Source organism: Ochotona curzoniae, unplaced genomic scaffold (assembly GCF_017591425.1).
Source record: "Ochotona curzoniae isolate NIBS_2020 unplaced genomic scaffold, NIBS_Ocur_1.0 contig_1014, whole genome shotgun sequence".
Classification (NCBI taxonomy): domain Eukaryota; kingdom Metazoa; phylum Chordata; class Mammalia; order Lagomorpha; family Ochotonidae; genus Ochotona; species Ochotona curzoniae.
This window is the reverse complement of record NW_024464920.1, coordinates 31668800-31693632: the sequence shown is the minus strand read 5'-3', so window position 1 is coordinate 31693632 and position 24833 is coordinate 31668800. Positions and strand designations below refer to the sequence as shown.

Genomic DNA, 24833 nt, shown 5'->3' with positions numbered 1-24833 from the left:
CTAAGCCGCCTGCCTGCCAAGGCTGCAGCAGCCAGCCTCATTGAGAGTTTGAATCAGCATGCTGTTTTTGCTTTTAAAGGTGCTTGTTCCAATAGCTTAGCTAAAATGTTAACCCACTGAGTCAGAAGTCCATCGTGCTTAGCTCAACGAATGGAACTATCCCAAAGAAAATCCAAAGACTAGGATTTTTCTGTTTTCCTACTACATTTATCACTAAAATGTATTTTAAATGAGACTGTATTTTAAACAACCAAAGGGCCGTTTTAAGAAGTCATGCTTTTGTCTCTATCATCATCTCTGGTTGCAATCCCATGGATTTTATCCTCAGTTGTCTCATTTATTATATGGATGAATTTAACTCTGATGTTTAGCTTCATTCTCTGAACAGCGAGGGAGTTGGTGTAGTTTCCATGCCCCTTGTAATTCTAGGACCCCGTATGTTGTTGTGGTTTCTGTAACCCTGCAGGGCCCCCACTACAAGAGGTCTTGCTTCTTGGCAGCACCAGATTCGTGGCACATGTTAACCTGGGCTGCCTGGATTCCTACTTGTGGGTGTGGATCAGTGTGCATCTGGGTTTCGGGGAGCCTAAATCTGCCTTTTTAAAATTTAAATTAAAAAAAAAATTTAATTTGAAAATTTATTTTTTATTGGGAAGTCAGATTTTACAGGGAGTATGAGAGGCATAGAGAAAGCTCTTCCATCCACTGGCCTTGAGCTGAGTTGATCTGTAGTCAGGAGCCTCTTCTGAGTCTCCTACACAGGTACAGGGTCCCAGGGCTTTGGGCAATTCTTGACTGCTTTCCCAGGCCGTGTGGGATCCCAGCGCCTACAAGGAGAGAACTTTAGCCAATAGGCTAACACACTGGGCCCTTAGGACCATCTTCATACGTGGCATACATCTGGGCAGGGTTTTATAATGCTAAGCTCTGTTATCATCTTCTCATGTAACAGCAGGATGTTGCTGTTATGTCATAAGGTAAAGAAATGCCTAGTTGCTCTTGGTATAGTTAAGCTCAGGTCCTCAGTTTGATAGCTTTGGAATCTGTTTGCGTGCTGGGGATCACTTGAACGTTATGTGGTTGGAAAGGTTGGGGCTTACTATCTGAAAGGATTCCAGGAGAAATGCCCTACATTGGTCATCATTTTTTGACCCAAGCTTAAAGAAGACTGAGTCAGATCTCCTGCTTATTCGTAAGCTTTGGATAGCAGGGTAATCAGTCACTTTATTTTTTTAAGTCCAAGATAGCATTTCCTATTGCTACACAGATAACTGAAGATTTTACCTTGAATGTTTATTATTTTAAAGCTTCCTCAGCAAGATATATTTTCCTTTTGAAATATTCAGCAAAAACCCTCACCTGTCTTCGAGTATTTACTTGTATGAAACATACCAAATCATATTTATGGCTTCTAAGAAAATAGAAATAAAACGAAAATACAGAAAATGCAAACCTGTCAGTGATCAACCAGTTTACGTATTTGATGATCTTAGCTATTGCCTTTAGGCTCTTTTGCAGATGGCAGAAATGAACTTGAATTCGTTTGGGTGAGAAAGAAAGAGGGAGGGAAGAAGTGTGTTGCAAGACCGTTGGTAGCCAAATGCGGCAGACCTTCTAGGGCCTGGAACCAGGGAATGGAAAACCTGGAGCATTTGCTGCCTCTAATATTTGCTTTTCTTTGCTGCATATATATATATATATTTTTTTTTCTCTTTTAAGCCTTTCCCTAGGGTTTTGTGGTTGATTGTGTCTGCTCACCAACCCCTGGGTGTCTGCAGTGGTAAAACTGGAGGAGAGACTAAACTATCAGGCCTTGCTCCTAAACTCCTGAGAGGAAGAACCGGGTGGACAAAATTTGAGTCACATCAATTTTTCCCTAAGGTTGCTTGTGAAATTATGGAGTTAGCTATACTGATTCTGACAGTCTAAATTCATTTTTTTGTTTGTTTTCCCATTTTGTGTTATGGGATTGTTAATCCTAAAATATTTAAGAGGCTTTTATTTTTTGTAAGAAAGACACTTTTTTTGAATGGCCAGGGCTGAGTGGGCAGGCCAAACCCAGGTACTCCATCTGGTCTTCTACGTGGGGGTCAGGGACCTAGTGCTTGGACCATTTTCTGATGCCTTTCTGAGCACCCTAGTGGGAAGCTGGATAAGAAACAGAGTAGCTGGGACTTGAGTCAGTGCTTTATATGAGATGCTAGGGTGGAAAGCCACAGCTTTACTGGCTGAGCCACACTCTGATTTACGTAGGTCTTGGTTCAAATATGGCTGTAGGATGTGATGCTTAAATTAACTCAGTTCGTACTGTTGCAGGAGAATTGAGGAAGCCTGCTGTGAAAATCCTGGGTAATAACAACTAAAGCATTCTGTAGATAGATAAGCAGCATTTCTTCAGGAGTTCATTGGATAAGATGCTGGGGAAATAAAGCCCTCTAGGACAGGTTCATTAGGATGGTATTGGTGGTAGACACGTTCCTAATAGTAATAATTTATTAGACTGTTATACTAGCACCAAGTATTCATCAGTTATCACACGTCTAGCATTTTCTAGCATTTTGTAGAATTTTGTAATTTCCTTTGATTCTAAGGCATTCTCTTAAAAATTTCATTTCTTCACGGTGTTTATTTTAGATAAAATGTTTACTAATTATATATATTTTCGAGATATGATATTTTAATCCATGCACACAGTTTAGAATGATCCAGTTGAGGTAATTGGCATGTCTATCACCTCATACATATAGCAGTTCTTTGACTTGATAGCATTCAAAAGCCTCTTTCCCGTCTCCAACCACATAATGTTTGTACAATAGGATACCAGAACTTAGTTCCTCTATCTACTGTATCATTTTAGATTTAAGGAAATATATTTGTGAAAGAGTCAGAGCACTCCCATCTGCTGGCTCACTCCACAAATGTCTACAACAACTATAATGAGTCCAGGAACTGGGAAGTTAATCCAGGACTCCCGCATGGCTGGTGGGACCTACTGCCAACTAGGGTCTGTATTAGTAGGAAGCTGGAGTAAGGCACCAGAGCTGGGAATTGAACTGCTGGTTTATTTCCTGCTTGTATATTGAGCCTTCGCTGGAGCACAGCTTTTGCTGTCTTCGGTTGTGTGTGAGTCTGAACGTATAAGTGTTCTTCACTAGCTAGACACCCTAATAGGTCTCTGAATGACCTCGAAACGTTGAGGCTGTTGGCGTCCATTGTACTAGGTATAGCTGCTCTCAGGTTTTTATGTCCTAATGTTTGCCACTATCTTCTTTCTTGACATTGAAGCTCTGTTACATTACTCTTCCTTTTTTATACAGGATATTACATGAACATTTTGATTTCCTATGTGAAGAGTGAATATATAGTGGAATGAAAGAAAGCTTTATAAGCTTAAGTGGCATGAGAATGGTAGTCATAGCAAACCAATAAAGAGGGCAATCAACTTTTGTTGAGATCCAGTTATTTACTAGGTTAGATAAAGGAAGGTGTAGAGAAGACATCAAGAATATATACAGGGGAATAGTGGGATGATTAAATGTAAAGATAGGATATTAAATTTGTCCTAGCACATGGAAGATTTTTAATACAAGGCTGGTGGATTGAAACTGAGAAAGTAAGCTCTTCGACTGAAACTTTTTTAAACAAATATTTATTTATTTTTATTGAAAAGGCAGATATACAGAGAGGAGGAGAGACAGGAAGCTCTTCCCTCAGATGATTCACTCCCCAAGCGGCCACAACGGCTGGAGCTGAGCCAATCCGAAGCCAGGAGCCAGGAGCTTCTTTTGGGTCTCATACACAGGTGAAGGGTCCCAAGACATTGGGCCATCCTTGACTGTTTTCCCAGGCCACAAGCAGGGAGCTGGATGGGAAGCGGGGCTGCTGGGTTTAGAACTGGCACCCATATGGGAGCCTGACACATTCAAGGCAAGGACTTGAACTGCTACACTATTGCGCTGGACCCCAGATTGAAACTTTTGATCCTTGCAATGTCAGTTACTTTTTGAGTTATGGGTCATGTTATTTAATTGAGGATGAATTAGGAAACCAACTACAGGGTGAATGAAGACATTTTAATGGTTTTCATTAACAAATGAAAACATGAGTTAGGTAGCAGCAATGACAACAGAGAAGTGTTGCTCAAGGACGTTAGACAGATATAAAGAATTGGATATTGGGGAATGGATGATTAAGCGGTCACAATAAGATGTTAAGTCTGAGTGATTAGCAGAATGTGAACTCTGAGCAGATTTATGGGTACAAGTAAATATAAGTTTTGTTCCAGAGCTCTTAGTTTTGGGTTTTTGAAGTGCTGATGGGCTAATCGGCTAGAGATGTGTAATGGCATCAGAAATGTGAGAGTGGAATTTGGAGTGAGAACTTAGGGCTGGAAATAAAGCCTGTATGACGTCAGAGTAGTTAACAATAGAGGGAAGAAGAGAACACTTGTTGGCTGGAAAAATGAGCGGGTCCAGGAAAAGCATCATAAAAAAGATAGAACTTGATCTGACTTTAAAAATACCCAGTGTGTGTTATTCTGTCCATACAAACTTTATTCTGTCCAAGCAATCTTTCCTTGTTAGCATCATGTTTGTGGGACGCGCTGAGGAGAGGATATTGCATCCCCAAATCTCCTTTCAACCCTACAAATAATTGCTATCTCTTTCTCCTTCAGTAGCTTTACATATATGAATCCATCCTTTAATTGTCTTCACTGTCTCCGAAATTTGTTTTCCTCTGAAATTTGTTTTGTTAAATTATCCCTGAACACTTGTAAGTGATCTCTGAAAACATGCCTCATTTCTCCCTTTTTCTTACCCCAAAATGAACACAATGAAGAAGGTATGATTTCCACCAGATAGGGTATTCTTTGTACTTTTTTTGAGTTCCTTTTAAGCACTTTTTATTGCCATGGTCATGTTCTTATCCACAAAAATTAACAGCTTCCTTATGGAACACAGAACGAATTATGGTTACATTTCCCCTTTATTTTTTTGTATTTTTACAGAATTTCTTGCTTGCCTTATGTTTTCAGGTATCACTGCAAGGTTCCTACACTGTTGAATTGCCCAGTCTGGCCACCAAACCCTGACCTCTGACGCGTGGCTGTGGTAGCCTGGAGTGGCATTGGATTAACTAGCTGTGTGTTTCTTTAGAAACCTCAGAACAATTTGTTGATACCTGGCTTCCCAAAGGAAAGCCAGAGGATTTATTTAATAAGAACACTTTATATACACACATTGTAAATAAAAGCTTGTAAAATAATGATTATAAGTGAAATAGAGAAAGAATGATGGTATAAATGTGTTCTGAGGATCTGTCTCCAAAGCGACAGTACATCCTGAATTTGTTTTTAAAAATAGTACATTATTTATGAAATTTGTACAAAGTGATATACTTACAATGATTTTCAACTTTTCAGATTAGTCACCCTTGAATGAGAGAATATGTAATAAAAAAACCCCCTGGAAAATTTTAAAGTGAGTTTTTAATATAGAAATGTTCTCATGTTCGGAAAGTACACACATATCAAGTTGATGTATATGAACAATATATAAACAGGACTTTATTTCTTGTTTTGTGGAGATTGTCGTGGGAGGTGTGGTCTTAACTTCAGGAGCTCATTGTTATTTCACTCCAGACTTTTGTTTGAAAACTTGGGCAATACCTGAATTTTGAGAATAACAGGAAAACTTTCTCAATATCCTGTTACTCATAGGTCTGGCGGTGAGAGTTTTTATAAAACACAGTCATGACAATTCAAGTCAGTACTTAAAGACTTGCAAAAATACTTGTATATTTTTGTATATGAGCATTATTATTAGTACTCTAGTACTTTTATTAAGAAACTTTTAAAAAGATTTACTTACTTGTTTGAAAGGTGATGTGAGAAAGTTAGAGATCTTCCACTGGTTCATGCCAAATGGCTACAACAACCATGTGTGGGCCGGGCCAAAACCAGGAGCCAGGAGCCAGAAACTTCATCTGGGTCTCTCAGTGTGGGTGGCAGAGGGCCAAGTGCTTGGGCTGTCTTCTGCTGCCCCCCTAGGTTCATGGAAGGGAGTGGGACTGGAAGAGGAGGGGCAAGGACTCAAACTGCTGCTTCCACGTGTGATGTTAGCTTTACAAGTGGCAGGTTAACCTGCCGGACTACGATGTCCGCCCGTCTACTACTACTTTAAGATGAAAATGGTAAACGGTGTTATGTAGAAGTGCATACCTATGGCAGTCTCTGCTATGTGTCTTCTTATATGATGCTCTACATGATACATCCTTGTAGTTTGGGAAGGTCAGCTATTTTACTTAAGGACTAAAAAGCCTTCCTTACTTATGTTAAACATTGAAAGTAAGCCTGTGTTACTTTACAGAGTCTTTTAAAAAAGTCGTCATATCGGAACCCTAATGTTTATTCTTCCATTTTCTTTTTTGTTTCTTTGTGCTTGCTTTTCAGAATTTGGATTTGGTGGAGGTTGGGGACAAATCTGTGCCTAATATCAGTGTATGTTTATTTCTTGTTACATTAGTGGAATGTGATTAATAAAGGAAGGGCCAGGGCTGCCGACACAGACTCCAGGAGATGCGCTTAGCGGTTGGTGAGAGGATGCTGCTTGGAGCTGTTGGCTCACAGTTGTTGAGAATGGGAAGGAAAAAGTGCAGTGTGTGACTGTGCCTTGTACTTAAATCACCTAGAGGGCCGGAGGAGGAGGAGGAGGAGGAACCGGGCAGGGGGTGCTAACCCACTTGCAAAGCCACTTGACAAGTGGCCGGCTCATTAGCATATTCATAAACTTAATTATATGTTCATTGTAAGGGAGTTAATGTAGTATCATGCGCACTAGCAGATGATATGGAAAGCTAAGTTTTCCTGGCCCTACTTTTCTTGTCTAAGTGGTTTAAGCTTCAGGGACCTAAATTTTTCTAACTGCAAAATTGAACTAACTTAATGTCTAACAGTCTGTATTGCTTCCAACATTTTTAATGGAGGTAACACAATTATGCAAAATTATGTCTTCTTGTTATGTTTTATTTAAGTTGGCAATTTTTTTAGAAATATAAATGTTATTGTTTGTATAATATCTGTGTTTGAATTTTGTAACCTAATGTGCCAAGTAACTTGATCCATGAACAAGGTTACATTACCCTTTTAAACATTTATATTTTGGGGTCCAGCGCCATAGCCTAGTAGTTGAAGTCCTCGCCTTGCACACACCAGGATCCCATGTGGGTGCCAGTTTTAATCCCAGCAGCCCCGTGTCTCATCCATTTCCTTGCTTGTGGCCTGGGCCCAAAGCCGTGGGACTCTGCACCAATGTGGGAGACCTCAAGGGGACTCCTGGCTCCTGGCTTCAGATTGGCAAAGCTCTGGCCGTTGGAGCCACTTGGGGAGTGAATCATCAGAGGGAAGATCTTCCTCTCTGTCTTTCCTTCTCTCCGTGTATCTGACTTTCAAGTAAAAATAATTAAATTATTTAAAAAAATCTTTAGTTTTTATTTGAAGGATAGATTACAGAATAATAGAAGCAGGGAGCTGGATGGGAAGCGGGGCTGCCGGGATTAGAACCGGCGCCCATATGGGATCCTGGGCATGCAAGGCGAGGACCTTAACCACTGCGCCATCGCGACCGGCCCTACTCTTGGTTATTTATGTAAATAAACTTATTTAATGCTTCTAACATGTTTATTAATGTTTATCACCGTGATGGATCATGAATTGAAATTAGGCGGGGTGGGCATCTGGCTTTGCTCTGAAGACTCCCGTTGTCCCGGAGCTGAATGCTTGGGCTTTATTCCTAGCTCTGCTCCTGTGTGCTGCTTCCTTTTCATGTGCTTCCAATGGGATCTCTGACATCCAGGTGGGGAACTGGGGTTGAGTTCCCGGCCTCTGGCTTTGCTGGGCTCACTGAACCCCCAGCTGTTTCGGGCTTTGCAGGGAGTAAGCCAGTGCCAGTGTCTCAGTGCTTTTCCTCCATGCCTTCGCACCCTGCTCTCTCTGCTCTTCAAAATACATACATCCATACATATCGAAAATTAGGATCAATGGTACAGTGACATCTGATTGTTTGCCTAACTATAGTTCAGTCTTGGCAAACTGGATCCAGAGTCCATATTCTTAATCATACAATGCTTTTATGCTTAATAGTCTTTAAATATGCTTTTTTCTGTTTAGCTTTTTTAAAACTGGTAAAGAATTTGGTGACATTCAAGAGAATGAAACCCTAATGTATTGTTCCAGTGGGTACAATACCAGACTGTTTTAATGACCACTGTCCTGTAGTATGTTTTGAGGTCTGGAATTGTGATTCCTCCAGCTTGATTTTTAATTTTTCAGGGTAGCTTTGGCTATTTGTGGTATAAAAAGAGACAAAAAGGGGGCCTGGCAGCGTGGCCTAGTGGCTAAAGTCCTTGCCTTGAACGCACTGGGATCCCATATGGGCGCTGGTTCTAATCCCAGCAGCTCCACTTCCCATCCAGCTCCCTGCTTGTGGCCTGGGAAAGCAGTCGAGGACGGCCCAAAGCCTTGGGACCCTGCACCCATGTGGGAGACCTGGAAGAAGTTCCTGGATCCTGGCTTCGGTTAAGCATAGCATCGGCCGTTGCGGTCACTTGGAGAGTGAATCATCGGATGGAAGATCTTCCTCTCTGTCTCTCCTCCTCTCTGTATATCTGACTTTCCAATAAAATAAATCTTTAAAAAAAAAAGAGAGAGAGAAAAACAAAACAAAACAAAGAAAAACTATTCTCTGTCTGTAGGATGAAAGGTTCCAAAGATACCGATAAGTCCACTTGCTCTTTTGTCTGGAAGAATTCTGTTTCCTGTTGAATTTCTGTTTCACGGATCTGTCTTTTGATGTTAATGGGGAATTATGGCCCCCCACTGTTATTGTATTGGGAATCTATTTCACCCTTTAAATCCATTAATATTTGTTTCACGTAACAAAGTGCCCTGGCATTTGATGTGTATAAATTTATAATGTGATCTCTCCTTGCTGGATGGATTCTTTGATCATTATGTGATGTTCTTCTTCATCTCATTTAATGTTTTTCATGTCAAAGTGTATATTATCTAAGAGTGCTACAGCCACTTGCTTTTCCTTTTCATTAGTCTGGAATATCTCTTTCCATCCTTTCACTTTCAGTTTCCACTGATCTTTGTTGGTGAGATGTGTCTCTAGTAGCTGCAGATAGATAGGTTTCGTGTTTTGCTCCATTCCACTAATCTATGACATTTGATGGGTTTAATCCATTTACATTCAGGGTTATAATGATTTTGTATTTGATTTTGTCATTTTAGCAATGGATTGTTCTTTGATTTAGTCTTCTGTTGTCCTTTTTCTGAGATGCTCTCCACTTTTGCCTGTTGGCAGGTGCTATTCCTTTTCTCTGTTGAGAGAACATTTTAAAGTATTTTTTTGTAGGGCAGGCCTGAAAGAGGTGAATTCTTTGAGCTTTTCTTTACTATGCAAGGATTTTATTTTATGTTCAAAGACAAAGGAAAGTTTTGCTGGGTATGTTATTTGGGGCTGACTATTTTTCCTTTTAGGATTTGGAATATATCACTTCATTTTCTTTTGGCCTGCAGTTTCCTGTGAGAGGTCAGCTGTGAGTTTGATTGGAGTTTTTCTATAGGTCAGTTGATTTTTTTCACGTGCTCAATATAGTTAACTGTGGTCACCATGAAGTACAATTGGTCATTAAACTTATGCTTCCACCCTCTAACATTGCACCCTTTGATGAATACATCTCAGACCTCTTCTTCCTCAGATCATGATTTTCTTACAAGAGATTAAAAAAAATCTGCATGACTTATTGCATTTTTGAAATCCTCATTAAGAAATGATTTGTCTTAATTTTTAAAAATTTTGGATTTGGAATTGATTTCTTGTGTTAGTTTGGACCAACTTTTCTGTATTTGGAGAATGAAATCCTTTTTTAAAAAATACATGAATCACATAATATTCCTGAGCTTTGAACTTATCAAATGAATTGCAATTGTTAAGTAATATTTTGTTAATCAGATATATGTATTTTATTAATCATATGTGTATATGGTATATAGAGTATGTGTACATTTTAATTGCTAATCAGAATAACCACACAAATTATGAGGGAAAATAAATCAATAAAGGTTTTTGATAGTGGTTCAGCATTACTGGTTTTACTCCAACTCCTCAGATTATATAAGAGAAAATTTGGGCATAGGTAGAAAAAATTCCCTGTGTACCCTAACTTTTTATACAGCTTTAGTTTTTGCTAAACTACTTAATTGATTATTTTCTTAAATGCTCTGACTTTTTGATGTTTTCTATGTCCACACCCTTGGAAAATTTCCTAGTCTTCCTTATTAAACATGCTCAAACATCTCTCGTATTAAACAAAAAGCCTGCTAAACCAGGCTCTTGATCAGTTTGTTTTACAAGTCGTTTAAACCCTTGCTATCTCTTAATCTGCAGACTATACCGAAGTATGGGTTGCAGGACAGGTAGTAACTTGTCGAGTCTCTGGGGATACAGTATGAAGGAGAGATACAGGCTTTTGCTCAGAGGCTTTCTTCTCACTCTTGGAAACTACAGGCCTTGTAGAAAGAGCAAGAAGACCGCTTTGTGTCCAGAATCTGGTTAGTATTAAGGGGAAAGAGAGGGGACAGATTGTAGGGGGCTTTTAATTAGTGTAAAGAGTTTAGATACTCATTTATTCCGTGTGATGAAAGCCGCTGTGGCTGTAGTAGGCAGTGACAACATCTGATTTATATTTTAAAATTATCACTCTGCTGTTGTGTGGAGAATGGATTATAGAGAACAGGAATGAAAGAGGTTAAACCATTTAGGACCGTTTGAGTGGTTCAGGAGGAGCTGATTGATGTTTTATTCCAGAACTTAGCTTATGAATTTAGGAGAAGATCTAAGGAAAAGGAGAGACATTCAAACTATTGTATTCAAAAAGGATGAAGCCATAAATGCTGTCTATATTGTTAAAAACCGGTGTGGACTCAGTTTGGTCCCTGGCTTCAGTGTGTTTATTTAATACACTAGTTCCTTATGGAGATAATGTTTTCACTTGACTTCAAACACTTTTATTGCTAATTGTAATTTTAGGCACACTAAATTGTGTTTTGGCTTCTTCACTTTTGGGAAGAGAGATAATATTGTACTGACCACGTAGATAGCTGTAATAATTGAGTAAGAATTTGCAAATACATAGTTACTTGGCACAGTGTCTTGCACAGAGTTAACTCACTGTAAGTGTCACAGCAGCAGCATTGTTATTCTGGAGTGACACTTTCCTTGAGCTGTCTCCCCTTCGGTGGTGGCTATTCTTTCTTGCTTGTTTTTTTTTTTTTTTTTTTTTTTTTTTGCTACTTCTTTCTTCTCCAGCTCATCACTAAAGTCTCAAATTCCTCAGGGTTCTTGTGTTTTCTTATTTAGTGTTTTTTGCTAGATTATCTTATTTACTGCATGGCTCTAGTTCCCGCTGTAAACAGTTAATTTCTCCCACATCTGCCCACCAGCCCACTTGTCTTTCTGAGTTGTAGCCCATACATTCACTTGCCTCTAACTCGTATGGCTTTGCATGACTGTGTCTTAGGCACCCGAGACATGGACATTGGAACGAAATGGACTTTTTTTGGTGCTTTCCTGTTTTCTAGAGTAGCTTAGTAAATGGTGATACCATTTGCTTCATTGCTGGAATCAGTCCTGGAGTAATCTTACATTAATCCGTTGTATTTCTACAGTAGTTGGTAATTAGTCCCTGACCCAGAGGCACTCCCATCCCTTTTCCACCTTTGGTCATGTTAATATACATTTTCAGATCTTATCATGTTCCTATCTTTTCCTTAGTTACCTTTCCTTTCAGGGTGAAATTCCAAGTTCTTACCATGACTTCCAAGATTTGCTTCGTTATCTCCATAATTCCCCGATGACAACTGCTGCGTTCCTCCCGAATTTATTCTAGCTAGACTGGTCTTCTTCCATTAGCTTCAGTAAGCTACATTCACTCTTCCCTTAGAGCAATTGTTAAGCTCTTTTCCTTACCTCAACACTTTTTTTTTTAAAAGATTTATTTATTTTTCTTGGAAAGTCAGATGTACAGACAGGAGGAGAGACAGAGAGAAAGATCTTCCCTCTGATGATTCACTCCCCAAGTGGCCGCATTGGCTGGAACTGGGCCAATCCAATGCCAGGAGCCAGGAGTCCCCTCCTGGTCTCCCGTGCGGGTGCAGGGTCTCAAGGCTTTGGACCATCCTTGACTGCTTTCCCAGGTAGGGCCACCAAGATTAGAATCGCCATCCATATGGGTCCCCAGCACGTTCAAGGTGAGGACTTTAACCTCTTGGCCACCACGCCAGGCCCTTATCTGAACATTTCTTTCTTCGCTCTTAAACTGGGCAGCATCCTTATCCTCTTAGTGGAAATGTTACTTCTTCCCCATATCCTTCATACCAGATTACTGCGTCTACTGTCTAAGAACGTTATTCTCTTTGCCTCTATGTAATATTCCTTATGCTTATTGATAATATTATTAATTATTGATACATAAGCTTCACGGGGGGGCAGGAATTGTATGTTTTTAAACAAAGATTTATTTATTTGAAAACTGGGGTTAGAGAGAGAACAAGAGAGACAGAGACAGAAACATTGAAACTATGATCTTTTGTTTCACTCTCTAATGTCATAACAGCCTAGGCTGAAGCTTGCTAAGGCCAGATGCCAGGACTGAACTCAGGTTTCACATGTGTGTCACAAGGACCTAAATACTGTCAGCATCACTGCCTCCCAGGGTGCATGTTAGCAGGAAGCTGGAATCAGGAGCAGAGCTGGGACTTGAACACACACACATACTCCACTGTGGGATGCAGGTGTCCCAAGTGGCATCTTAGCCATTGTATCTTATGCCCACGTGACTGTGATTTCTTATTTATCATTTTATTCTCAGTTTTGTTAAAGAGTGGAGAGTGAATACAATATGGGCTCACCCCAGTTAGGGAATTAGAGTCCTTCTAGCTGATTGTGGTGTATGCTTTTATTAGTCTTTTGGGGAATTATAAAACTATAACAGAAAAGTTCAGGTTTAGTATAGGTTTGCTTTCAGAACTCCAGGAGCCACTGCATAGAGGGTAAAAAAGGTAGTGTCAGAGGTGAAGGAAACTCTAGCAAGAAAGTATTGCCTTTTCAAGGATAGTTTTTTCCGATCTTTCCCAGGTTTGTCTGTCTTTTTCCAAAGTCTTCATGGCAGTGCTTCCTAAATTCTTTGTAAGCCAGAATGGAGCATTGGCATGGAACCCGTTTTGAGGGTGCATTCCACTTCCAGGATCAGAAGTGCTGGCCAGAGTTACATGTTTTATCTAGGTATACCCTGTGCTGGTTCTTTTGTTCGTTTTGTTTTGTTAAGGGAAACTTCAAGAAAGCATTTATTTGAAAGGCAGAATGACAGAGAGAAAGGGAGAGACAGGGAGACATAGAATCTATCTACAGGTTTACTCCTTAAATGCTGGCAAGAGCCAGAGTTGGGCCAGACAGAAACCATGCCTCGGAACTCCATCTGGCTCTCTCGAACGTGGGTGGCAGGAACACAGATGTTTGGGCCATCATCCTCTGCCTGCCGAAGCATATCATTAGGAAGCTGGATTGGAGGTCAAATAGCCAGAATTGGAACCTGGCACTCTGATAGGATATGCGGGGTTCCTAATTAGTGTCCTGAGCAACACCCACCCCACTGTGCGTGATTCGGCTCTCCGTAAGCTGTGATCTATCAGCACGTTGACTTTTCTCCCCTGGGAGAATCTGTTGGATTCTCTTGCACTAACTTGCAGGAAGAGTGTAAACTTGTACGAAAGGTGGCCCTTTTCTTCAGTATAGCCTTTCTGCACTTTAGCTAGTGAAATTTTTTTCCAAGATGTTGTTGTCAGTTTCCAGTGCTACTGTAGGTTTTCCTTTGTTCTTAAATTCTGTTATTTCAGTGGAAATCATGGGTATCTGATTTGAAAAGCATGGGTCAGTTCCCTTTTGAAAGTTATTTGTGTGGCCGTCTTTTTCTTGATGTCTGTGCATGTATGCCAAGTGATCTTTTTTCTCTCTGCTTTCTGCTTTCATTTTCACCCCTCTAAGTTGTTTCATTTTCTTAGATCACTTATGTGTCACTGAAATATTAGAGGACACTCTTTACCTTGTTTTATGTTTTTTTTTTCCCCCCACGATGTTTCCTCTTTGGTTTTCATTTTTTCTTGTCATATAGTTTCTATATTTTGTTCATGTCTGTCTTTAATAGGAATTATTTCAGTGTTATGACCTTAAAAAAGGTTTCAAACCACCGATGAGACTTAATTTAATTACCAAATTAAAAAAAGTATACAGTATTTGCACTACAGGAAGCACTTAGGATATTTAAGTCAATTCTATAGATAAACATGATTATTGTTAAATTATTATTTTATATTGCATATTCTCCTTTTCAGTATTTTAAAATATTTATGGGAGAGAGAGAGAACCATAAACCTTACCTATAAACTCACTTGCCAAATGTCCGCAACAACTGGGGCTGGGTTGATTTGAAATCAGGAATTAAAAAATCAACTCAGGTCTCCCATGTGGAGGGCAGGATCTTACTACTGTTTCCCAGAGTCTGCTTAAGTAGAACTGGTGTCAGCTGGAGCCAGGAATTGAACCCAGGTGCTCCAAGTGGGACAACGAAGTCCTAATCAGGGTCTTTGCTTATATGGATTTTTATTTTTGTCACTTAATTATGTACAGATGCTGCATTCTGTAATTAGCACAAATTGATCTTGACTTCACCATCCTTAAGGGCATATTGGTTTATGTAGCATTTTCCTAAAGTCCACCTTGAATTGGTGTCTTTTTTAATTTCATTTTTGGCAGGGGAGGAAACTTTGCTCTAAAAACTTCTGTTATCTGAGAGAATTAAAGACTATCAGATGACATGTTAACTTTACCTCGCAGAAAAACATTTAATTGATGCAAGTATTCCAGAAAAGCACAATTAGGCTGGGCAATTTCTGTAGCATAATCTGAATGGAAATAATATAAATATGAATATAAAAATGCTATATAGCATAACAATCAGAACAGTGGAATTTACTGGCATTCAGATGACAGATTAATAATAGTCACAAAGTTATTTCTGAGAGTTCAAGAACCTCTAATGCTGTAGATAATTCTTGAAGTCATAATGTGAGTTTAACTTCAAGACTTGGAACAGTTTCATCTTTGCATGAGAGCATGTGATTCTGGCAATTTTGGTTAAATTAGAACCGTATTTTGTAACTCTTACTGAATCATTGAGCTGATGCATGTTAAAATAGATTTTTACTGAAGCAATGGATTTAAAAACTTTATGCACATTTACATCTTTTTATTTCCTCTTTCCTCTTCCTTTTTAAATTTTCAGTAAAGATAGAAACTAAATGAGCACTTTGCCAGGGGCATGTAAAAATATTATTGCTTTTTACTCTTCCAAGAGTTTATTTGTGTTATTTTTGATATACATTGTGCTGATGAACTGATTAATTGGATATCAATTAATTTGCCCAGGATTTCTCAGCTGGCTAAGTGATAACCAGACTTCAGATGCAGTTTTTACTCTTCCTGCATATTACAAGGCCTAGAAACAGTAAAGGGCTTAGTCCTATGACCTCTAGGACCCAATGCCCAAAGAGGGCGAAGATGGAAGTGCCGACATTACAGTTCAATTATATTACAAAATCTATTGAGCCTTCATTTTATAGAGATGAATGATCGCTGCCTGCTTTCAAGGAGTTTTAAGTGAGGCAGTTTTAGAAACCTAAAGTTCTAAACTGTAAAGGTACGTATAATACTGGAGATGATAATTTCTTATAAGGTAGAAAGTAGCGTAGGGAAAGAAGTGACTCATTTTCTAGTGGAAGTGTTGGGGCAAAGGAAGTGAGGAATAGCAGAGAAAGAGATGATATCTAAATATGTCTTATATATAAAAGTACCTTGCCCAGAGTTGGTAATGTCTTCCAGTGGATTTGGAAGTTAAACAGTATCTGTTCTGTTTATAATATGAGGGATATGGTTGGTGTGGTGTTGGTAGAAGGTGTGTGTGGAAAAACTAAGTGGTTATTTGTCATTAGAACATAATGTTTGTTTGCTTATTCAGAAATGTATATCAACTGCCTGCTAAGATTTAGGTGTTATGTGAGATACGATAGAAAAAGGACCAGAGAGTTCATGGGTTACACCAGCCTGGTAGCTTTGGGGATTGAAATTATGCATGTAGGAAAATAAATGAACCCAGGAGATGTTGAATGCCAGTATAGATAGGTGGAATTTCCTCTGGGGATGCTAATGAGACCCACAAGCGTGGGGAGCATTGCTGTGACTTCATCCAGGCCAGCAGGGAAAATGTGAAGAGATTAAAGGCAGGAGCACTGGTGACTGTTCCAGCTGACAGGTGAAAGGAGCAGTGTCTTGGAATTGAAGCTGCACTTGACGTTGTGTGGTCAGTCTCATGTCTGTGATTTTAGTGGCTGAGTAAAAGCAGGCATACAGAAGTGATAATAAATTAGAGGAAAAAGAAATGAATTGATATTTGGATATGATAAACAGTTTGAAATATTTGTGGAATCCCAAGTTCTTAAAAAATATTCACCTAAAAGTAATATTGAAAAGCACTGTAGGACAAGGCAGGGAGAAGATTTTGCAAAATATTTTCTTTGACTTTGTAACTTCATTGGTAACACTTCTGTCCTCCCCAAACCAGCATCATGTTGAACAGTGTTGATCACAATATTTACGTTCCCAAATACTGTAAGCCTGGGTATGGAAATTAAAAAAAAAAATCAACATTCTCTGAAATGTATGGAATCCTGAAAATTATACCCCTGGAAGACTAAAAACCTTAATGTTAGATCCTGAAAGCTGACATTCCAAGAATCATAATTCCTATTTTTTAAAGTACTGTATGAGAGGAATACAGAGACAGAACCCGATTAAGGGATTAGCCACATGGAAGTGATGAAAACTTTAGTTGAAAAGTGCATCATTTGTCTACATAGCTATTCCTTCCAGCAGATGAAATTCCGAAAGAATTTATTCAATTGAAAGTGCATCTGTAGGCCAGACTTGGTAGCCAGTGGCTGAAGTCCTTGCCTTGTAGTCACCAAGATCTTATAAAGGCACCAGTTCCTGTCCTAGCCACCCCACTTCCCATCCAGCTACCTGCCTGTGGCCTGGGAAAGCAGTCAAGGATGGCCCAAAGCCTAGGCACCCTGCACTCATGCAAGAGACCAAGAACAGGCTCCCGGCTCTGGCTTCAGATCAGCACAGCTCCGGCTGTTGCAGCCACTTGGGGAGTGAATCAATGGATGGGAGAGCTCCCTCTCTGTCTCTCCTCCTCTGTGTATATCTGACTTTCTAATAGAAAAAAATAAATCTTTAACAAAAGGTATATCTGCCTTAGGAAGCCACCAACGTTACCAGCTAGTCCTAAAACAATTATGTGCATGGTGGGAGCAACAGTTAACATTTGTTGTTGTTAATTGCCAGTGTCCTTTCTGCCAATTATCTGCTTGCATGCAGAATGCATTTCTGAGTGCCGCAAATCATAGAAGCATGACAGAGAAGAAGGGAAAGTTTCATAGAAAATACTTATGTCAGTGTACCTGAATCAGAAGAATTTGAGAGTGTAGTGCTGTGAGACAGAATACGAAAATATTCCTTAAAAAGTACCACTCATGACAATATAAGATTTCATTTTAAATTTTATTTTTAATATTGTTTACACAGTTGAGGGGGTTGCATGCCCTGTGGGTCTCTTATTAGGATGGAAAGGGTTGGGGTATGAGGAAGGTGGGAGGGACAAATATTTTTTTTGTTCCTCCTACGTCTGCAAGGAGGAAAGGAGGGGGGAGTCACTCCTTGCTGTCAAACTACATCAGCACTCAGGGCTGGGGAGGATGGCCATTTGATGAGTGTTTCTGATAGTTCTGAGACATTGTTGGCTGTTTTGCACCAGAGTTGAGAAAATCTTTCCAAGGTTTATTAGTTGACCAAGTCTACCTTGGTGCATCCACAGACCCAGGAACATGTTAAGGTTGGTCAGAAGAGTGGTCGAACCTGTTCTGCTTTCCATCCTCCTGCTTGCCTCTGCTCTACTGGCTTAGATGAGCTGACCAACATGTCCCCTGTGTGCATCCACACAGGCATTGGCAACTGAGGCAGCCCAGTCCCAATTCATGCACTCCCAGGTTGGACCAAAATATATGATGATTTTTACTGTGGCTTGGGTTTGAGTCTAGTAGTCTAGTTGAGGAGTCCCAATGAAACCTTACCTGGGATGAGCTTAAACTTGACTCTTGTGCGTTCCAGACAGTGCAGGGTCAAGTTTGGTCCATCACCTGTGTCAGCCAACACACATACTGGTGTATGCAACTGCCTGGTCAGTTCTGCTCGCAGCCCCATTTCTCATGCAAATTGATGGATGTTGTATCTATCCTAGCCCAGCCTGCCACAGGCCTGGTCTTAACTCACACCAGTGGGAGCTAAGAGCCTAGTCAGGGTGACCCCCCAATAACCCTTACTGGGTCTGCCACCAGCCCTAGATTTTGTGTGCTGGCATGGGCTCTGGCCTAACCAGGTCCATCATGCAACCCATCTGACTCTCGTGCATAGGTATGGGTGCTGCAGCTTAACTTAGCTTGATCCACCCCCAAGGCTCATCCAATACATATGCTTACATTGGCTGCAACTTTGAAAGGCAAGCCTGCTACCAGCCTTAGCACTCATGCTCACCAGTGGGAGCAGAAGCCCACCAGGGAAATACCCACAGTTCCCTATGTGGCCTACTTCCAGCTGTTATCTTGTGCCTGCCAGGGAATACTGCTGTCCAGCCTGACATGACTTACACCCAGTCCTGGCACTTGTCAGGGGGTGTTGCAGCTTAGCTCAGCTGGCATACATACATTCTGGCACTTGTGTGTACCAGTGGGCACAGCAGTCTAACCCAACCTGGCCCACCTCCAGAAAGGCCTGCCCCCAGTCCCAGCTTTCATTATTACCAGTGGAAGCAGCAGCCCATCAAGAGTCCTTGAAGTTCCATTACCAGACCTGCTGCCAGGCCTGGATCTTGCACATGCGAGCAGGTACTGCTGGTCTGTTTGAGAAGGCCTGCCCTCAGTCTTAGCACTTTCCAGCAGATGCTATACCCTGGCTCAACTTGGCATATCACTAGTCCCAGTTGTCTCCAGTGGGTACAACAGCATAACCCAGCCTGGCCTACCTCCCAGCCCTCCTGGTAGGTGTTATGGTCCAACCCAGCCTGGCCTGTAACTGTTGTGGCACTCAGTTGTGCCAGTGTGTGCTATATGTTGTAGGCTAATCCTGCCTGGCCTGCCCCAAAACCCAGCTCACACATGTGCGGACATGCTGCAGTCCAGCCTTACATGGCCTGTCCCTAGCACCAAATCTCACACTCACAGGCATGAGCTGCTGCCTAGCAGGGGTGTGCCTACAGTTCCTTTACCATGCCTGCACCCAGCCTTGAATCTTGCACTTGCGCGGAGGTGCTATGGTCCAGCCTGACATAACTTACACCCAGACCTGGCACTTGCCAGTGGGTGCTGTGGCCTAGCTTGGCCAGCCCACACCCACTCTGGCTCTTGTGTAGGTCTTCAGGTGCGGCACGAGAACTTTAGGGACTCCCGTGCTGGGCTGTAGCTACCAATAGGGAATGAGAGATCCTGGATTAAACTAGACTGGATAAGGCTGAAGCACCTGTTGGCATGCCTGTGGGCTGCGTCTGGGAGTTAGTCAGATTGGGCTAGGCCCCAGCAAATGCTGGTGCCCACTAGAGCCAGAATGAGTATGGAACAGGCTGGGCCATACCAGGGCACCCACCAGTTCACATGAGAGCCAGGTCAGGGGCTAGGTCAGGTTTTTGATGGCTGCATGACAGATGTTGGCTTAATGTAAAAATAAAGGAAAATAGTGTGTGTATTGGCAATGATCTTTAAAAATGCATGAATAAAATGAGTAATATAAATTAGTATATAATTCATTTTATTCAACTTTTAAGATCAGTACAGAAGAAATTTGTTAATGTTGCATTTATTGCAGCAGAAGTTACAAAAAATGTTGAAACTTCATATTTGCTGTGTGGACATTTTGAAAAACATTGAAAATGGTCTGGGAGTAGCACAGGGATCGTTTCTTTTGATTTATATCATTTGTTTTCCTCATCTTAAACATTGAATAAAATGTTTGTTTCAGTTCTTAAAAAAAGAAAAGTGGAATAGAATAGGCAACTATGCTAGCACACTGGTATACCAAACAAATTTGGCATTAATCAGGCCCAGAATGGCCACCAGCCTTGCCTGCTTTTCTTCTAACAGTGTAAAACTTAACTAGATACAAGGCAGCCTAGGCAGTTGTGTGCAGCTGGGGAGCAAATAGGAAGATTTTAACAGATTCAGCATGGTGCATAGGTAGAATTTTTTTTTTTTTATTGGAAAGGCGGATATACAGAGAGGAGAGACAGAGAGGAAGACCTTTCGTCCGATGATTCACTCCCCAAGTGAGCGCAACGGCCGATGCTATGCCGATCCAAAGCCAGGAGCCTCTTCTGGGTCTCCCACACGGGTGCAGGGTCCCAAAGCCTTGGGCTGTCCTCGACTGCTTTCCCAGGCCACAGGCAGGGAGCTGGATGGGAAGTGGAGCTGCCAGAATTAGAACTGGCGCCCATATGGGATCCCGGGCGTTCATGGTGAGGACCTTATCTTATCCACTGTGCCACCGCGCCGGGCCCGCATAGGTAGAATTTTGAGGATGTAATGGTATTCCTTTTCTCCAACCCCCTATTCCTCCCCCCCCTTTTTAAAGCTTTTTGAGATAATATATTTTATTTCTATTTTTTTAAAGATTTATTTTTATTGGAAAGGCAAGGATACAGAGAGGAGCAGACAGAGAGGAAGATTTTCCGTCTGTTGATTTACTCCCCAAGTGACTGCAATAGCTGGAGCTGTGCCAGTCTGATGCCAGGAGCCAGGAGCCTCTTCCAGGTCTCTTGCATGAGTTCAGGGTCCTAAGGCTTTGGGCCATCCTTGACTGCTTTTCCAGGCCACAAGCAGGTAGTTGAATGAGAAGCCGGGCAGCCAGGACAGCAGCCGGCGCCCATATGGTATACCGGCGTGTGCAAGGTGAGGACTTTAGCTGCTAGGCTACTGTACCAGGCTCAAGATAATATATTTTAAATTTGCTTTGCAGTTAAAAAATTTGATGCTTCATTGAGTAAGTAGTTTAATATGTAAGAGGCAGAATTTTAACGGTAAATTTTTAGAGTCTGAAACATTGTGAGTAAGGTGTGAAGTAGCTCTCTACAAGCCTTTAATGTCAGAATGTGAGACAAGAGCTGCATATTCTGGCCAAAATAAGAATCTCTTCAGGATGTTTTGCAATAAAAGTGATGATTAACTGTGTAGAAGCTGTGGAGTTCTCAAGGTTGTCTCATTGCCTTTGACATTGGACTTCTCATGGAGATTATTTCCTTAAAGGACATTAGTCTGGCACACAAGGATCCTGCCCTTGAGAAATGTTTTTCAAAATGATTATTCATTTTTTATTTATTGGATAAGCAGAGAGAACATGCTCTCCACCTGCTGGTTCACTCCCAAGCAGCATGGTCCACCATTCGGTTCCCCCATGGGCATGAAAGGGGCCCAAGTAGCGTTTCAGGATGTACTAGCAGGCAGTTGGATCAGTTGTAACTGGGACTTAGACCAGCAGTTTGATATGGGATGCGGGGGTCCCAAGAAGTGGCTTAATGTATGCTGCAATGTCCAATCTCCTTGAGTTTTTTTGATGTAGAAGAATCCCAATGGATTCACTTGTACTATGTACTCATTGTTTACCAGGTGGGAGCTGTTCTCCATGTCTCATTACTCCTGGATCATGTTAAACGGAGAAGCTACCATCTAATTATAGAACAGTTTTGTTCCCTGTTGCAGAAGGAAAGAAAACTCGAGAGGGTTTCACAGCAACAGCCAAGTGCTCTGGCTGGGAAGTGATACTGTTGCCATTTCTGCTCACAATTTATTGTCCAGAGCTGGTCACATGATCCCACTTAGCCACAGCAGAACCGAAAAGTGCATTCTTACTATGTTCTTGGAAAATAGACTGTCGGAAATACTGGGTGAAGAGAGCGCTTACCCAGAGCTGATATATGGGTTAAATGAAATCACATACATCTTGTAAAAATGCTTAAAAATGCTTATAATCAATAATAATCTCAGCACAATAAGATGTACAGGAGAAAACATGAATTACTAAAGACATCATTTTAAGGTTCTGAGACTATCATAATATATGAAAATACCTTACAAAAATATTGTACACATGTAAGTTGATATTATAATCATCTGATGTTAGAAGATAACAGTGTTAGAATGTGGTTCAAGATGGAGATAGAGCTTCGTAGTTATTAGGAGATGATGGCTAAAGTTTTAAGTGTAGATAAGATGTGCGGGAGTGAGAATGAACAATGAGAACTATGGAGAAAAACGGAGGAATAGACATGGAACATAATCACAGCCTGGAAATCAGAAGGAAATATCACAGATCGAGGATCAAGTTCCGGAAAGGAAGAAAATAATACCTGGAAAGTTAAAGGGAGAATGTTTTCAGAAAAGAAAATTAGTCATGTAAAATGCTACTAAGGTGCAGCCATTTGATCCCGTAGCGTGCCTGAGTTTGAAGCTCCTGACTCCACCTGATGTTAATGCCCGTCCTGGGAGGCAGTGATGCTGAATCAAGTGGCCGGGCTCCTGCCATCCACACGAGGTGCCTGGATTGAAGTCACAGCTCCCAGCTTTGGAGCCACCTCCTTACTGTTGGAAACGTTTACAGAGCAACTAGCAGATAGGGTCTCGGTCTCTCTCTTCCTTCCTCCTTTCTGCTCTCCCTCCCTCCTTCTCTCTATGCCTCTTAAATAGATAGTTGAAATAAATTAAAACTTTGTAGACCTTGAGCTTCAGCTCTACGAATTCTTGACGGTATTATTTTAGAAATGTCATGTGTGCCAGATGCTTCTCCAGTAGCAGTTTTGTGAGGAAGTTTTTAAAAAATTATTCTTCTTATTTTCTGTTTTACAATTTTACAGGCATAGGTCTTCCTCCCAACATTGTCCCCTGTGTTTTGTAGAAAAATAGTCCATCAGGTATAGTCTTGACTCCAGTTCTCTGCTCTTGACATGGGTCATGATGCTGTTGATATAGGCAATGGCATAAAGTTTAATATTTTGTTGTGTAGGAATATTGACAAGTTTCATGTGGGGGCTACATTTATTCAGTAGTAGAGATGCATTCTGTTGATTTTCTTTGATTTCTGGTACTCTGGTCTGCATCACATCGTTCATTTGTGAGATTACAAATGTGTTTGTTTACCTTAGTTTTTGTTTTGTATTTTGGATAGAGGTTGTCCTATGTTGGAGCAAATATGATATTTGTCCTTTTGGGATCATTTCACTGAGAATAATGGTCTCCATTTGGGGTCATTGGGTTGCAAACAATATAATTTCATTCTTTTTAATAGCTGAGTTGTATTCCATAGGGTAGATGTACCACAGGTGAGGAAGTTATTTTAAGCCCATTGTTAAGGATGAAATTTTCAAAACTAAGAATAAAGTTTGCAAAGTAAATCCCAGTCAATAACAGGTTGAATTTGAACTCAGACTAGAAAAGCAAAGTCAAAATATTGTATGAAAACAATAAAATGGAATAATCAGAAATCTAGAAAATTCTGAAGGTATTTTTATAATAAAATTGATTTATGTACATTTTAATTATTAGAAAAACTTTAGATGTAACATATGTAATGAAAACAACTTGGAAGTTAATTTGCATTTTAGAATGAAAATACTTTGTTTTGTATTGGTTAAAAAAGATATGTTAGCTCTGCTTCACTGTTGGTGGGAGTGTAGGCTAGCACAGCCACTGTAGGAGTCAGTATCGAGAGTGCTAAGACAACTGAAAATTCATGTATTATATGACCCAGCTATCCCGCTTCTGGAAATATACCCAAAGGAAATGAAATCTGCATATGAGAAAATGACCTGTAATCCTATATTCCTATGGAATTGCATCATGAAAAAAATGTTTTAAAATACTAATATGAGAATGATCAAACATGTATATTTAGATACTTAAAGGGGTCATAGGAGAAAAGTTGAATAGTAACAATAGGATCTTTAAAAAGACGAACTTGTAAAAAACATTTATTTTTTAATTTGAAAGGTAGAGTTAGAGAAGAGAACAAGATAGATCTTCCATCCACAGGTCACTTCTGAAGGCTGTACTGGCCAGAAATGGACTGGTCTGGAGCCAGGAGCATTCTCTGGGCTTCCCATGTGGGTGTAGGGACACAAGAATTTGAGCCAAACTTGGCTGCTTTCCCCGGCACGTTAGCAGGGAGCTGGATCTAAAGTGGAGCAGCCAAGTCTCAACTTGGCTGACATTGCAGGCATTTATCTTCTTTGCCACAATGTGAGTTCCGTGGTTGGCTTTTTTTTTTTTTTTTAATTTTCCTTTTATGACAATTTTATAGGCTCTGGGATTCCCCCAGTCTCTCCCCATGCCCTCCTCCCATGTTGAATTCCTCCGCATTGTTGCAGTGTTACAGGTCATATCCAGTCATGATTCCTTCATTGAGAGCCTGTACCGTGCATAGAGTCCAGTCTCTTATTGTCCTGATAAGTTCGATAGTTTCCTTGGGAGATCATCCCTGGTCTGAAAGTAGAACTGGCAGAATGTCATCCCCTCCTATGAAAGTCCACAACACAACATCAACAACAAGTTACAACATCATGGA

The 24833-nt window shown here is 40.6% G+C and overlaps 1 protein-coding gene and 1 long non-coding RNA gene across 8 annotated transcripts in view; both read left to right on the top strand.

Annotated features, from left to right (window-relative positions):
• The window catches only part of MSRB3 (methionine sulfoxide reductase B3), a 234334-nt gene that overhangs the window by 2590 nt on the left and 206911 nt on the right, over nucleotides 1-24833 (top strand). The window lies entirely within an intron of this gene.
• LOC121157914 lies at nucleotides 13608-20639 on the top strand. The gene is made up of 3 exons (XR_005884117.1): nucleotides 13608-16075; nucleotides 18361-18364; nucleotides 20629-20639. It is a non-coding gene; the product is annotated as an uncharacterized LOC121157914 (long non-coding RNA).